The sequence below is a fragment of the Phyllobates terribilis genome, unplaced genomic scaffold, assembly GCF_046119375.1.
Source record: "Phyllobates terribilis strain yellow unplaced genomic scaffold, ASM4611937v1 Scaffold_4__5_contigs__length_816908805, whole genome shotgun sequence".
NCBI classification, from domain to species: Eukaryota; Metazoa; Chordata; class Amphibia; order Anura; family Dendrobatidae; genus Phyllobates; species Phyllobates terribilis.
In genome coordinates this window covers 763861383-763874228 of record NW_027362764.1, presented here as the reverse complement: position 1 = coordinate 763874228, position 12846 = coordinate 763861383, and the positions used below count along the sequence as shown (strand labels likewise).

Genomic DNA, 12846 nt, shown 5'->3' with positions numbered 1-12846 from the left:
TTTTATACTGTTCACATTTTACACTAAATTACCTGATTGAATTAATGGTTCATGTTATTAGTCGTGTGGATTCCAAATATGGATAGGTTTTTTTTTTGTTTTTTTTTATGATGTATGTGCAAATTTTATCTAAAAGGGTTTTCCAGGAGTAATACAGTCATGACCAAAAGTGTTGGCACCCTTGTAATTGTTGCAGAAAATGAAGTATTTCTCCCAGAGAATTATTGCAGCTACACACGTTTTGTTATACACAGGTTTATTTCCTTTGTGTGTATTGGAAACAACAAAAAAAAACAGGAAAAAAGACAAATTGTAAAATAATTTAACAAAAAAAAACAAAAATGGGCCGGACAAAATTGTTGTCGTCCTCAACTTAATATTTGGTTGCACCCCCTTTGGAATAAATAACTGCAATCAGTCGCTTCCTATAACCATCAGCTTCTTACTTCTCTCAACTGGATTTTTGGGCGACTCTTTTAGAAACTTCTCCAGGTCTCTCATATGTGAAGGCGTCTTCTCCCAACAGCAATTATAAGATCTCTCCACAGGTGATCAATGGGTTTTAGATCCGGACTCATCGCTGCCACTTCAGAACTCCTCCAGCCCTTTGTTTCCATCCACTTCTGGGTTATTCTTGAAGTATGTTTGGGGTCATTGTCCTGCTGGATAACCCATGACCTAGGACACAAACCCATCTTTCTGACACTGGGCACTGCATTGCCACCCAAAATCTTTTGCCAATCTTCAGATTTCATGATGCCTTGAACACATTTCAAGGCACCCAATTCCCAATGACAACGAAACAACCCCAAAACTACTTTGAACCTCCATCATATTTGACTGTAGGTACTGTGTTATTTCCTTTTAGGCCTCATTCCATTTTCTTTAAAAAGTAGAATGATGTGTTTCACCAAAAAGCTCTATCTTGGTCTCATCTGTCCTCAAGGTGCTTTCCTAGAAGGATTTTGGTTTACTCACGTACATTTTAGCAAACTACAGTCTAACTTTTTTATGTGTCTGTGTCAGCAATAGGGTCCTCCTGGGTTTTCTGCCATAGCATTTAATTCACATGTAGATGGATAGTTCGCGCAGACACTGATTCACCCAGAGCCTGCAGGACAGCTTGAAATTCTTTGGAACTTGATTGTGGCTGCTTATCCACCATCCGTACTATCCTGCGTTGCAACATCAATTTTTCTCTGCCGTCCACATCAAGGGAGATTAGCTACAGTGCCAGGGGTTGTAAGCTTCTTGTTGTGCACCTTGGACAAAGTGACATCAAGATCTCTGGAGATGGACTTGTAACTTTGAGATTGATATTTTTCAACAATTTTGGTTCTCAAGTCCTCAGACAGTTCTCTTCTCCTCTTTCTGTTCTCCATGCTTAGTGCAACACACACAAACACACAATGCAAAGATGGAGTCAACTTCTCCCCTTTTTATCTGGTTTCAGCTGTGATTTTCATATTGCCCACACATGTTACTTGCCACAGGTGAGCTTGAAACAAAGTTTTTTACCCACAATTTTGGAAAGGTGCCAACAATTTTGTCTGGCCCATTTTTGGGTGTTTAGTGTGAAACTATGTCCAATTTTCCTTTTTTTTTCTCCTTTTTTTTGTGTTGTTCCAATACACACAAAAGAAATAAACTATAACAAAAGATGTGTAATTGGGAGAAATACTTCATTTTCTGGAACAATTTCAAGGATGCCAACACTTTCAGCCATGACTGTATATTGTTGACCTTTCCATCGGAGCAGTACGCCTGACGGCCAAAGGCTCTCTCATTATCACTTCTGCATTCCCTATTTAAAGGGGTTTCTCTCTACTATGGTGTTGATGATTTACTCTAAAGCCCCCCCATACACATTAGATAGCTTTGGGCCTAAGAATTATTCAGCCGACAGCCATCTTTCCGGACTCCACCATGCATAAGAATACTCTGCTAGGCTGATATCAGCTCGGCCGACTTTAGTTTGTGTATTGGGACCTTACGGATAGGTCACCAACATCAGATCAGTGGTTGATCAGCACCCAGCATCCCTACCGATCAGCTGCGGTGGCTGGATGTTAGCAATGTACAGAGCCGGACCAGTATACATTGTTTAGCGACCACTCCCAGGTCCTGCATCTCAGGTAACATTCACTTAAAAAGGCGCTAAGGTGCACTGATCTTATATTGGAGACCAGTCCTGCGGATAGGTCATCAATATGGTGTGACTGGACAGAATCGGACAACGCTTCTTTTCTTTTGTCAATAGTAATGTCTTAAGATACGGTGTGTCTTGTAGAACAATGGTTGATATTATTGCGGCAGGTTCAACCACTGTAAAGTTGATGTCATCTAGGCGCAAACCCTACAAGCTCTTCGCTCCTGACGTCATATTGATTTGGCATGGACAACAGAACTGACGAGGATTCTCTTCCGAACTGAAGAGTCTCCTTTTGCCTTTAATGTTTCGTGAGAGGGAGAAAGTTACAAGGCAGAATTGTTAAATGAAGTCACGGAAAGTACAAAGATATTGGTGCCCACTTCTTCCAGATTGTATCTCACAAAAGCAGTCCATGTCTGTGCTCCCCATTAGTGCACATGGACGTCATTCAGGGGTGTCCCTGTTCTCGATATACCTTTCCACAAGCTAGAAGAAAGCTCTGCTCTGGAGAACCGGCTCCAGGACTGGTGTAATTAGGGCTTGTTTCCTTATACAAGACGATCCTTTTAGGAGCAAATTATTTCGGTGCCGTCTTGGTTTTTCCGCTTCACTCCAATGACCGAGAGACTGACCTTTTCGTAACCGGCCCGGTGACCGAGCTCTTAAATAACTTGTTGTGTTTCGTGTTTCTACATCTACAAGGTAGGTGATAAATTTAGCTCCCTTCTCCTCTCATTTTGGGGATTGTCTGTCACTATGGCGGCCAACCTTCTTGTCACCGGTAGATGAGAACAACTTAATAACCCGTTCTTTCCAAGTAGTAAATTAGTTATCTGGGAATTAATTTCCTCCAGTCTTCGTGTCAATTAATCAGTGGACGGTTGCACATTCCATGCGTGATTGTCTGGTCTACTTTATTGCGCCTTAATTAAAGCTTTCCAGATCTTTAATTAATGTTCTACGTTGTTGTAGTCATGTTCGTGCAAAAGCAATAGCCAAAATGAGCTATGCAAATACCGTGGTTTTGTTTTTTTTTGCTTTGTTTTGATTGATGGTGCTTAGGCTAAGTTACTATAACAAAACTTGTGGCTTTGTTTCTGATTACCCTGGAGAGGTAATCAGGTCACATTATGTTGTTGGCTTACTTTTATTTTTTTCATCTATTTGATTCACCTGCTTCTATTGAGCCGTCTTGTTTTGGAGCTGCAAGTTCAGGGTTCAGTGGGCATTCCCTGTATAAGTAATCTTTCTTTTCTCCATGCTCCAGTCTGTGTCCTCCCCACTGTTCTCCTTTCTCACTGTACCATTTTGACTTTTCTAGTCCAAGCCGTGATTTCCACAAGGGCCAACAGATTTTCATACATGAGTGCTGTCATTTTGTAGATAGGACAAAACTCTAAGTAAACAGCACTAAAAGTGGTCAATTCACATGCACGAAAATCACGGCGCGCACTCTTTTAGTCTGATTCTTAGACAGGTCTTGCCATTCAAAGTTACTCTCCAGGAAAAACGGACAGAGGGCAGATAGAAACTTTATTAAACTCACATGGAGATCGTTTTCACTGTTAAAACATAGATTAGTTTAACATTGTCCATCTGAATACAGTCTAAGAAAATCTTTCTTTTAAAACTTGCTGAACTATTAGGCTATGTGCCCACGATGCAGAAATGCTGCATATTTTTTCCGCTTCTCCCTGGCAGGAAAAACGCATGCGGATGTGTTTTCTCCGCTCTTTCCGGTGTCTTGGGCGGCTCGCGGTGGTGTGAAAGACCTGCGGTGACGTCATTGAGTGTCAGGTCACATGACTCAATGACGTCATGGCAGGTCCTTCACAACACCGCGACCCATACAGCAGACCAGACGGAGGGGAGAATCACCGGGAGGACATCGGAAGGTGAGTATAATCTTTATTTTTTATTTTAAATTCTTTTTTTTTTTTACAGTTTCTGTGGTACCCGGGTCTGGAGGAGAGTCTCCTCTCCTCCAGACCTGGGTACCATCTGCACATTGAACCGTGTGATACCCGCATGTGCAGATGCAGTGATGCGGATGTCACGCGGTCCAATGCAAGTCAATGGCGGCGATTACGCTGCGTGTCCGCAAAATAAATGGACATGGTGTGTATTGTTCCGCAATGATAATCCGCAGCGGAAATTTCCGCACCATGTGCACAGCACATGCGTTTTATCATTGGGGACCATGGGGCACGTATTACCAATCGGTTTTTAAGCGTTTTCGCTGCGGAAATTCTGCGGCAAAAACGCTTGAAAAACGCATAGTGGGCACGCAGCCTTACTTGGTTCAGAAAAAAAACAACCACTGTACCCTACAAAAATGACCACAGTTGTACCTACAAAGTTCAGAAATAGGTTAAAGGGATATCCAGTTGAGAGGTCAGAAATGTAGCAGTACCTACAGAAACACAGGTGTTTTAAGACGCTCCTCCTGCCTGATCGTGGGATGGGACGCACCTTCCATCTCTGCATCGATTTGGCACGCCTCTTGCCTCCTCGCTGGTTGGGGCATACTTCCTCATTGATTGATTGGGGTGTGCCACCCTCCTAATTCATTGGGGTGTGCCACCCACCTCCTTGTTGGTTGAGGCGCGCCTCCCGCCTCATTATTGGTTCAGATGCGCCTTTCCGCCTCCTCGTTGATTGGGGCGTGCCATCCGCCTCCTTGTTGGTTGAGGAGCACCTTCCGCCTTCTCATTGGTTGGGGTGCGCCTCCTTTCTCATCATTGGTTCAGGCGTGACACCCACCTCCTCGTTGATTGGGGCGCACCTTCCGCCTCCTCGTTGGTTGGGGTGCGCCTCCTTTCTCATCATTGGTTCAGGCGTGAGACCTGCCTCCTCGTTGGTTGGGGCACGCCTCCCGCCTCCTCGTTGTTTGGGGTGCGCCTTCCGCCTCCTCGTTGTTTGGGGTGCGCCTCCCACCTCCTTGTTGGTTGAGGCGCGCCTCCCGCCTCATTATTGGTTCAGACGCGCCTTTCCGCATCCTTCTTGATTGGGGCGTGCCTTTGCTCCTCCTTGTTTTTTGAGGCACGCCATCTGCCTCATTGATTGGGGCGCACCTTCTGCCTCCTCGTTGGTTGGGGTGCGCCTCCTTTCTCATCATTGGTTCAGGCGTGACACCCACCTACTCGTTGGTTGGGGCACGCCTCCTTTCTCATCATTGGTTCAGGCGTGACACCCGCCTCTTCGTTGGTTGGGGCACGCCTCCCGCCTCCTCGTTGTTTGGGGTGCGCCTCCCACCTCATCATTGGTTCAGGCCTGCCACCCGCCTCCTCGTTGGTTGCTATGTGCCTCCCGCGCATTACTAAGCTACTAATGAGAAATAAAAGATTACAAAATAAATGCCACACACCTGCTAAACAAAAGAGTCTTAAGGAGCATATAGACTGTACGATTATTGTGGATGGGCATTCCTAGTAATGCTTATTTCCCAATAATTATGTAGTCTAAACAGGTTGCCGATCACCCAAAGAATGAGCAAGACGCTTGTTCGTCGGGTGAAATGATCATTTGGTATGCACAAAAAAAAATCCTCATTCTCTGCAGCGCATCCTGCTATATAAACAGGGCCTGTGCTGCCGAGAATAATGGCAGCAGATGTGCTATGGTTGAATTATTGCTTATTGTTCAATGGGCACCTGAAACCGGGTCAGACAGCAATTAAGCGAACGGCAAACAGCAAAGGGCAGGACTGTGGCTCAGTGGTTAGCACTGTTGCTTTGCAGCGCTGGGGTCCTGGGTTCAAATCCCACCAAGGACAACATCTGCAAGGAGTCTGTATGTTCTCCCCGTGTTTGCGTGGGTTTCCTCCGGGTTCTCCGGTTTCCTCCCACACTTCAAAGACATACTGATAGGGAATGTAGATTGTGAGGCCCGATGGGGACAAGGGTGTAAAGGGATGTAATGTATGTAAAGCGCTGCAGAATATGATAGCCTTATATAAGCAATGCATAATAAATGCAAAACATCACCCAATGTTAATGGACCCTTAGTATAAGGAGCCTGAAAGCCTGTAAACTTGAAGTGCATGGGGCCAGCCTAGGAGCTGTACAAAACTATACGAGAATTGCAATTCTGTTTGATTTTGGTTAAAATTGATGCAATGAAAACTGTCAGCTAATATACAGGTACCCTATAATAGTTTGTGGACTACTCTCCTGCTATCTTGGCGTGCTCCCGTACAGTTTTACCTCTTGGGGGAATTAAAAAAAAGCAATATGTAAAGTTAAAATGCACCTAGACAGTGAAAAAGTTTGAGGCATTTCAATGACCGTTGCGGCCAAAAGTTTTGAGACTAACACAAATTTTGCTTCTTCGGTGTTTTATATTTTTTATTCGGATATTTCTATGGTTACTAAAGTACAATTATAAACTTTTCATAAGTTTTTAAACTTTAATTGACAAATACATCAAGTTTATGGAAACACTCAATATTTACAGTGCTGATCCTTATTTTTCCAGACTTCTGCTCTGCCCTTCTCCCCGGTAGCTGGATATCAGTTTCTGGGCCAAATCCTGACTGCCTTTTCTTGCCTCATCCAAGCTTGGGCTTTATCAAAATTTCTGGTGTTTTCTTTGTCATTTTTTGAGGATTGATCGCAGGTGGGATTGAAAAGTAGGCAGTGTCCTGGCCATGAACCCACAGTTTCACTGAGGTCCTTAGTTATCACTTTTACCTTCTGACATGGCTTCCATCATGCTTGAAAAACCAAAGTTCATCCCCAAATTACTCCTGGATTATGCTCTTAGAGAAAGATTAGATCCTATTCTTTATTTATGGAAGTGTTCTTAGGCAAAATGGTGCTCGAGTCCATCAGTGGTTGAGAACCCCCACACGAGTGGTCTCAGAAGGCTTTACTGTTGGCAGACACAGGATTCATGGTAGCGCTCAACTTTTCTTCTCCAAACAATCATTTTGCAGATTTCCCAAACAGTCTGAAGGGACTTCATCAGAGAAAATAACTTTACACCCATCCTCAGCAGTCCAAACCCTGTACTTCATGCAGAATGTCTTTTTGTCTTTAATGATTTTCTTGGAAATAAGTGGCTTCTTTTCTGCTCTTGTTGTCACCAGGCCACCTCCAAAAGTCTTCACATCAATGACACCTGCCTGCTGCCATCTCTGAGCAAGCTCTGCACTGGTGTTGAACCGATCTTGTAGCCGACTCTTATTTATGAGACGGTCCTGGAGCTTGTTAGACTTTCTTGGGTGCTCTGGAGACTCCTTCACAGCAATTAAACCTCGCTCTTTGAATGTGTTTTTGATGATTAAAGAAGTTGTCCACTTCTTGTACTCCCCTCCCGTACCGGCACCGTTCCCGTGGTGTCGGCACTCGCGGTCCCGGGGCTCCCGTGCTGTTGTTTTGACACGTTTATCCCGGTGCCCAATCAGCGCTGGCATCACTGTCCCCGTCTTCTGTCGAATTGAACATGAAGCGGAAGTGAGAGATCAGCTACAGCCCGGACCTTCTCTCCATGTTCAATTCGACAGAAGGCGGGGACAGTGACGCCAACACGGATTGTGTGCCGGGCTCACGTGTCACAACAACAGCACGGGAGCCCCCGGAACATGAGTGCGAATGGTGCTGGCATGGGAGGTGAGTAAAGGCTTTTTTTTTTTTTGTTTATCGGAGGCCAAACATTTAGATCAAGAAGGGGTTGTCCTAGTAGTGGACAACCCCTTTGTTATTTCTCATGACCTTGCAATTTTTGGTGGGAATTTCAGCAAACTCTCTGAAAACCAAAATTTGTTTCGGCCTCAAACTTACGGCCACGACTGTAGACAACCTAACAAATGTAGGACGTTCTATATAAAAGGAAGAAAATATTTGAAAGGCGTTTGCGTTGTGCCTCGGGGAATGGGGTTAGCTGATTTCGGTGAGTCATGCCTACCAACTTATGCCGTCTCCCGACACTTCACCCAAAGAGGCGAACAGTATACAAGGTTTTAAACCTCTGCTCCCAATCTTTTTGTTTTTCGTGAAACCAAGATGTCTGCTAATGAAAACCCAAGCGCGCTCAGCTGGACGGAGCATGCATGTCTATAGAGGGTTGGGAAAATAAGCTGTTGACCCCCTGAGCAGCTATTGAAGGTGCGTGGGGCTCTTTATCCAGGGTGTTTGGATAAAGGGCTGGAGAAGCAGACTGAAACGTTACCCCAGAAAAAACTTTTTTCTAACTACTCTTCTCCCATATTTTTGCATTATATAACACAGCCTCCATTTCTGATGCACATTTTATAGTGTCTGGAGCTGAGGACCCGGCCTCTGCTCAATCTTTATGACTTTTGGGACTTTAAATGGCCTAAACCCTCATACAAATTAGATTTTCTCCTGCCCGTTGGCGGCTCGTTTCAATGGCCTCTTTTCTATGAGCACATCTGAAAATTAGACTCTGAGGGAATACATTTATTAATAATGGCTGGAATTACCGATATTATCCACGGCGATTTCCTATCCTCCTTCCCAGTGTGGAAGCTCAGAATTACGGTATCATTAGACTCGCTGTGGAGGAGACGAACGCATTAACCCTATAGGAAAGGATAAAACTACATTGGGATCTACACGGCCTGTTTCAAGAATTTAAGAAAGTAAGATGTGAGTGAGACACATAGATCAGGAGAGCTGACTGTCAGTCATTACATGTCTCACACTGGTAACTCCTCTTCTCATGTGAAATAAGCTCCAGAGGCGGAGTCTCAGGGAGATCTGTGTCCGGCCCATAGATCTCAACAGCTCATTTACATGTTAATAAAAACGTGGATTTCACTGGAATAAAATATTGGATCACAGATATCAAACTATCATTTTATTCAACTCTCTATGATCTACATGCCCACATAGACTGCTTAGGAGGGTGGATCCTACAACAGGTTCCCTTAAAGCATAATGATAGAATCTTAAAATGAGTGGACAGTTTCTGGGACTCTTTTTTTTTTTCTTTTTTTTTTTTTCTTTTTTGCACTTCTTAAATGCATGTATTTTTGGTAAAAATAGAGATGAGCACACGGGTTCGCTCATCCATAGTTAAAAATATTTTTTTGCAATTGGGTTTTATTAAAAATGTGACACCGTTTGCATCTATAAGCCACCATGTTGCACTATTGCCTGCTGCAGATTGAATTAGGTGAAAATCCGTCAGTGAGCTGGTTCAGGGGGGAGTCCCTGCTGCTGAAAAATATACCCACAGCATGATACTGCCACCACCATGTTTCACTCTGGGGATGGTGTTCTTGGGGCAATGAGCTGTGTTGGTTTGGCGCCCGACATAGCATTTACTTTGGTGGCCAAAAAGTTCAATTCTGGTATCATCTGACCACGGCACCTTCCTCCATACATTTCGGGAAGCTTCGACATGTCTTTTGGCAAACTCAAAAAGAGCCTTACAATTTTTGTGTGAAAGGCTTTTTTCTGCCCACTATTCCATAAAGGAGTGTATGGCTTATTGTGGTCATATGGACAGATACTCCAGTCTGTGCAGCTCCTTCAGGGTTACCTTTGGTCTCTGTGCTGCCTCTCAGATTAATGCCCTCCTTGCCCGGGCTGAAAGTGTTGGTGAGCGCCCTCTCTTGGCAGGTTTGTTGTGGTACCATGTTCTTTACATTTGATGATAATGGATTTGTCGGTGCTCTGGGGGAACATCAGAGATTGGGAGATTTTTTATAACCCAACCCTGACTTGTACTTCTCAACAACTTTGTCCCTCACATGTTTAGAGATCTCCTTGGTCTTCATGGTGTTGTCTGGAGATCTCCTTGGTCTTCATGGTGTTGTCTGGAGATCTCCTTGGTCTTCATGGTGTTGTCTGGAGATCTCCTTGATCTCATGGTGTTGTTTGGAGATCTCCTTGGTTTTCATGGTGTTGTTTGGAGATCTCCTTTGTCTTCATGGTGTTGTCTGGAGATCTCCTTGATCTTCATGGTGTTGTTTGGAGATCTCCTTGGTCTTCATGGTGTTGTCTGGAGATCTCCTTGGTCTTCATGGTGTTGTCTGGAGATCTCCTTGGTCTTCATGGTGTTGTCTGGAGATCTCCTTGGTCTTCATGGTGTTGTCTGGAGATCTCCTTGGTCTTCATGGTGTTGTTTGGAGATCTCCTTGGTCTTCATGGTGTTGTTTGGAGATCTCCTTTGTCTTCATGGTGGTGGTTGGAGATCTCCTTGGTCTTCATGGTGTTGTTTGGAGATCTCCTTGGTCTTCATGGTGTTGTTTGGAGATCTCCTTGGTCTTCATGGTGTTGTTTGGAGATCTCCTTGGTCTTCATGGTGTTGTCTGGAGATCTCCTTGGTCTTCACGGTGTTGTCTGGAGATCTCCTTGGTCTTTATGGTGTTTGGTTAGTGGTGCCTCTTGTTAATGGTGTTGCCGCTTCTGTGGCCTTTCAGTAAAGGTAAAGTGTATATACTGACAGACATGTGACATTAGATTGCACACAGGTGGACGTCCTGTCACTAAGCATGGGACTTATGAAGGGAATTGCTTGCACCAGAAATTTTTAGGGGCTTCATAGCAAAAAGGGTGAATACATACAGTGCCTACAAGTAGTATTCAACCCCCTGCAGATTTAGCTGGTTTGATAAGATGCAAATAAGTTAGAGCCTTCAAACTGCAAATGAAAGTAGGATTTATGAACAGAAGCATAAATCTTACAAACCAAAAAGTTATGTTGCTCAGTTGAATTTTATTAAATTTTAAACATAAAAGTGTGGGTCAATTATTATACAACCCCTATGTTTAATATTTTGTGGAATAACCCTTGTTTGCAATTACAGCTAATAATCGTCTTTTATAAGACCTGATCAGGCCGGCACAGGTCTGTGGAGTTATCTTGGCCCACTCCTCCATGCAGATCTTCTCCAAGTTATCTAGGTTCTTTGGGTGTCTCATGTGGACTTTATTCTTGAGCTCCTTCCACAAGTTTTCAATTGGGTTAAGGTCAGGAGACTGACTAGGCCACTCCAACACCTTGACTTTTTCCCTCTTGAACCAGGCCTTGGTTTTCTTGGCTGTGTGCTTTGGGTCGTTGTCTTGTTGGAAGATGAAATTACGACCCATCTTGAAATCCTTGATGGAGGAGCGGAGGTTCTTGGCCAAAATCTCCAGGTAGGCCGTGCTATCCATCTTCCCATGGATGCAGACCAGATGGCCAGGCCCCTTGGCTGAGAAACAGCCCCACAGCATGATGCTGCCACCACCATGCTTGACTGTAGGGATGGTATTCTTGGGGTCGTATGCAGTGCCATCCAGTCTCCAAACGTCACGTGTGTGGTTGGCACCAAAGATCTCGATCTTGGTCTTATCAGACCATAGAACCTTGAACCAGTCTGTCTCAGAGTCCTCCAAGTGATCATGAGCAAACTGTAGACGAGCCTTGACATGACGCTTGGAAAGTAAAGGTACCTTACGGGCTCGTCTGGAACGGAGACCATTGCGGTGGAGTACGTTACTTATGGTATTGACTGAAACCAATGTCCCCACTGCCATGAGATCTTCCCGGAGCTCCTTCCTTGTTGTCCTTGGGTTAGCCTTGACTCTTCGGACAAGCCTGGCCTCGGCACGGGAGGACACTTTCAAAGGCTGTCCAGGCCGTGGAAGGCTAACAGTAGTTCCCTAAGCCTTCCACTTACGGATGATGCTCCCAACAGTGGAGACAGGTAGGCCCAACTCCTTGGAAAGGTTTTGTACCCCTTGCCAGCCTTGTGACCCTCCACGATCTTGTCTCTGATGGCCTTGGAATGCTCCTTTGTCTTTCCCATGTTGACCATGTCTGAGTGCTGTTCACAAGTTTGGGGAGGGTCTTAAATAGTCAGAAAAGGCTGGCAAAAGAGATCTTTAATCCACACATGTGAAGCTCATTATTCTTGGTGCCTGAACTACTTCTTAATACTTTAGGGGGACCAAACAGAATTCTTGTGGTTTGAGGGGTTGAATAATAAATGACACTCTGAATTAACTTTTAACGTTATAAAAAAAAAACAAAAACAAAATTTGCTGCAGAGCATTTCCCACTTCCAGGCTGATCTACAGTACAAATGTCACAATGCCAAGTTAATTCCGCATGTGTCAACCAGCTAAATCTGCAGGGGGTTGAATACTACTTGTAGGCACTGTATGCACATGCCAATTTTTAGTTCTTTGATCCCATAAATGTAATTTATTCCTAGATTTTTCTCACTTCAGCATGCATCGCATACAAATCAGATTACAAAAATATTTCAACACCGGTTGTAATGTAACAAAATAGATAAAAAGCCAAAGGAGGGAGGGGGGGTGAATATTTTCCCAAGCCACTGTATGCTATTGCCCTCTCAATACTAATCTTCGGGAAGTATGGAAACTGCCTGTAGATAGAAAGACGAACCTCTGTGACAAATTCAGTTAGTCTGCTGTACATGAGGCTGCCTCTACCTACTGCACAGACTTGTCTCTCGTAATGGAAATTTTGAAAACCTCATTCTAAAACCTTCCTACTTTCAGAAACGTTTCTGAGCAGTAATGTGCGTAGCCTTACGTGTCCTCTCTGAACAGAAGGAAGTTTTTGTCCATTGTAACCTACGTTTTTTAGTTTTTTAGCAGCAATATATGGTGCGTTCTTTATAGTGAGATCGGCTGCCACCTACTAGATAGACATAAAATTGTTCATTACTCCTGTGAACCGCGCTCCGAGAAGTCAATTACGCCATACAT

At 44.2% G+C, this 12846-nt stretch overlaps 1 protein-coding gene across 3 annotated transcripts in view; it reads left to right on the top strand.

The window, feature by feature from the left end:
* Nucleotides 1-12846, top strand: part of ZFAT (zinc finger and AT-hook domain containing) — a 346703-nt gene that overhangs the window by 245822 nt on the left and 88035 nt on the right. The gene's annotated exons all lie outside the window — the stretch shown is intronic.